General features: G+C 37.1%; 1 non-coding gene across 1 annotated transcript; it reads right to left on the bottom strand.

Annotated features, from left to right (window-relative positions):
* Positions 1-1,038: 1,038 nt before the first annotated feature.
* LOC112513915 lies at positions 1,039-1,145 on the bottom strand. Its single transcript, XR_003069375.1, has one exon. It is a non-coding gene; the product is annotated as a small nucleolar RNA R71 (small nucleolar RNA).
* Positions 1,146-4,281: the final 3,136 nt, after the last annotated feature.

Genomic DNA, 4,281 nt, shown 5'->3' with positions numbered 1-4,281 from the left:
AGTTATATAAAATCATTTATTGATTTTAGATAATATTGACAGGAATGCTATGCCACCTTTTTGCTGAATCATGTGTTTAATATCTTAATCAATTGTTGCACCCTGTGCTTCTTTTTAAGATTGATATTTTCCTAATTGTTAATCAAACCTCCCAATTTTAGATAAATCAAATCCCTCGTTTCGCCATCTGAAACTAGTTTTTATAAACTGGACTTTTGAAGAATTTTACAAGCTATCTCTGTGGGAACAATATATGGTACTTATACCTTATTACTTGTTACGAGACGACAGTAGTTCAAGGTGTATACTTGCATCGAGTTCTATTTTTGTGTTGAAATCTTACCGACGAGCAAGTTTTGGCGCCACTGCCGGGGATAGCACGCTAAAGTTTTTCTTTTTAAAGTGAAGTTTATAAAAGTTAGTTTTTCTACCATCTTTTTGAACGCACCGTGTATGCCAAGGCTGTCGCACGGTGAAATTTTTCCACTTGATCCAGATATTGAACAAACTTTCAGACAATGAAGAAGAGTGCAAAGAGCTCTTCGAGTTTTAAACTCTGAAACGATGGCTGAAAATGTGATTATTGACGGAGAAGGTATAATTAGAAATGAACCGAATATTCCATATGAGGATGAGGCTCAAAACATCTTTCGTCTTGCAAATGCTAAAAATGGTGGCATTATGGCGTATGCTATTCCTAACTTAACTCAATTCCATACAGGAATACGTAAGCCTACCATTGGTGCCACCCATTTTTCACTAAAACCACTGATGTTTCAAATGCTTCAAACAAACGGCCAGTACACTGGTTTATCTTCTGAAGATCCTCATTCTCATCTGCGTTCTTTTATGGAAATCACAGACTCTTTTCTCATCCCTGATGTTTCAGACGATGCTCTGAGACTAAAACTTTTTCCATTTTCACTAAGGGATCGAGCAAGAGCATGGTACAATTTTTTGCAACCAGACTCTGTGACTACATGGAATGAAATGGTAGAAAAGTTTTTGAAAAAGTATTTTCCACCCACAAGGAATGCCAAATCCATAAATGAAATATGTACTTTTAGACAACTGGATGATGAAGCAATTCCTAATGCATGGGAAAGGTATAAAGAGTTGCTGAGAAAATGCCCTCACCATGGCATTTCGTACTGTATACAGCTAGAGACATTTTACAACGGTTTAAATATCGTTGCTAGACAAATGCTCGATGCTACTGCAGGCGGAGCTTTCACAGCTTGTACCTATAATGAAGGTTTTGACATACTTGAAAAGATTTCTAATAATAACGGACAATGGTCTGACCCACGTGCAATGCCACTGAAGAAAACAGCCGGAATGAATGAGGTAGATGTTGTCTCGGCATTAACGGCTCAGATCACTAAGCTAATTTCATATTTAACATCTAGCCCACATATGCAATCTGATGCTAATACCTTTAATTCCAATGTTCAATCAGTACAATGCGTGTACTATGGTGAAGGTCACTCTTTTGAGCAGTGTCCTGGAAATTCGGAGCATGTAAATTATGTCAACAAGTCTGGACCATTTTCACAGACTTATAATCCGGGATGGCGAAATCATCCAAACTTTTCGTGCCATAGTCCAGCTCTTAATCCACCAATGCAAAAGCCACAAGGACGGTCTAATTTTCAACCGCAAGGACAGTCCAATTTTCAACAAGATGGCCAATCTAATTTTCACTCGCAAGCGCATCAAGGAAATCATAATAATCAACATGCTAATTTTCAGAATCATTAGTCTTCTTTTCAAAGCAAGCCCAAACAGCAAGCTAAATCATCTACTTCCTTGGAAACAATGATGAAGGGTTTTATAACCCAAACTCAAGCTTCAATTAAAAATCTTGAAACTCAAATGGGACAAATGGCTTTGGAAATAAGAAAAAGACCAGTAGGTTCTCTACCTAGTGATATAGAGATACCTTAAATGGAAGGAAAAGAGCATGTTAAGGTTGTTACGTTAAGGAGTGGAAAGAGTTATTTAGAAAATACCCAAAAAGAACAAAAAGAACCAAACAAAGCAGAGATTGAAAAGAAAAGTGTAGAACAAGATTTTGTTACCTCTGTACCAGATTTTTTTACTACCATTCTTGTGAGTACTAGTAAGCCTCAACCCATAGTCATGCCCATAAATAGTACGGCCATTCCAGAAAGATCAGATTTTCCACTGTTATTTCCTGATGAACCCAAGACAACTCAGACTCCCAAAGAAAATATTGTTGTGGATGTGTCATAATCTGGTGACAGTCCCACAATAGATGTCCAGACCAGTCCCATAATCCCTATTAGAACTGAATCAGAACCAATTGTGAGACCAGTTTTGAAACCGATTCCAGCACCAACTCTTCAAAAGACTACGTCTCCTATTGCAGTCACTCCTTATATTTCTTATCCCCAAAGATTAAGGAATCAAAAGAAAGAATTACAATTTAAAAAGTTTCTTGATGTTTTTAAACAGTTGCACATAAACATACCCTTGGTTGAAGCTATTGAGCAGATACCAAGTTATGCAAAGTTTTTAAAGGACATTTAAAGCAAAAAGAAAAAGTTGACTGAATACGAGACTATAGCTCTGACTGAAGGGTGCAGTGCTTTGTTGTCCTATAAAATTCCTCCTAAAATGAAAGATCCTGGAAGTTTTACAATCCTTGTTCAATTGGAGGAAAAGAGATAGGAAAAGCTCTATGTGACTTAGGTGCTAGCATAAACCTTATGCCTTTATCTGTCTTCAATACCCTAGGCATAGGTGAAGCTAGACCTACAACTGCAACTCTACAGTTAGCTGATAAGTCCATAGCCTATCCAGAGGAAAGATTGAGGATGTCCTAGTTCAGGTTGATAAGTTTATTTTCCCAACTGATTTTATCATCCTAGACTTTGAAGCCGACAAAGACATTCCCATCATTTTAGGGAGATCTTTCCTAGCTACTGGAAGAACATTAATAGATGTACAGAAGGGAGAATTAACCATTAGAGTCCAAGACCAAAAAGTGACTTTTAATGTTTTTAATTCCCTTAGGTACCCGGAAGAAAGAGAAGAATGTTCTGCTTTGAGTCTGATAGAAACCTAGTGTCAAGAGAAAAGTTTTGGGGGAAATCTTAGGTTTATCTGAGACTGATAGTGATGAAGAGGAAGATTTCGAGGAATTAGTAACACCACAAGAATCTGCTGCTTTTGAAGTTTTAGAAACTGAGGATAGGAAGATTCTTGTTCCTTCCTTAGATGTTGCCCCAGATTTAGAGTTAAAACAACTTCCCTCACATTTGAAGTATGCCTTTTTAGGAGATTCAGGGAAGTTGCCAGTCATTATTTCATCATCATTAGAAGTTGACCAAGAAGAAAAGTTGGTTGACATATTGAAACTTCATACCAAGGCCAAAGGATGGACAATTGTTGACCTCAAGGGGATAAGTCCCACCATTTGTCAACATAAAATTATCTTGGATGACAAAARKTTCAMCTCCGTTGAGCCTCAAAGAAGACTCAATCCAGTCATGAAGGAGGTTGTCAAAAAAGAGATTTTAAAATGGCTTGACGCTGGCATAATTTATCCTATTGCTAGTAGTAACTGTGGTTGTCCTGTGCAATGTGTACCCAAAAAGGGTGGAGTCATTGTTGTACCAAATGAGAAGAATGAACTTATACCTACTAGAACAGTAACTGGTTGGAGGATATGTATGGATTATAGGAGGTTTAATAAAGCCACTCAAAAAGACCATTTTCCATTACCCTTCATAGACCAAATGTTAGATAGACTAGCARGRAAAGAGTTTTATTGTTTCTTAGATGGCTACTCCGGTTACAATCAGATTGCCATAGCACCGGATGATCAGGAAAAGACTACTTTCACATGTCCATATGGAACTTTTGCTTTTAGAAGAATGCCTTTTGGACTTTGTAATGCCCCTGCCACTTTCCAAAGGTGTATGATGTCTATTTTCTCAGATATGTTAGAACACTCCATGGAAATTTTCATGGATGATTTTTTAGTTTATGGGACATCATATGACCTATGTTTGCAAAACCTTGAAAAAAGTCTTAAAAGATGTGAAGAAACGGATTTGTTTTTAAACTAGGAAAAGTGTCACTTTATGGTAAAAGAAGGCATAGTGTTAGGGCATTTAATTTCCAAAAGAGACATTGAAGTTGATAAAGCAAAGTTAGAGGTAATTGAGAAGTTGCCTGAACCAACAACTGTAAAGGGAATCAGAAGTTTTCTAGGACATGCAGGTTTTTATAGGAGGTTCATTAAAGATTTTT

Source organism: Cynara cardunculus (assembly GCF_001531365.2).
Source record: "Cynara cardunculus var. scolymus isolate 2C chromosome LG 5, CcrdV1, whole genome shotgun sequence".
Lineage (NCBI taxonomy): Eukaryota > Viridiplantae > Streptophyta > Magnoliopsida > Asterales > Asteraceae > Cynara > Cynara cardunculus.
This window is presented reverse-complemented; position numbering and strand designations above follow the sequence as displayed.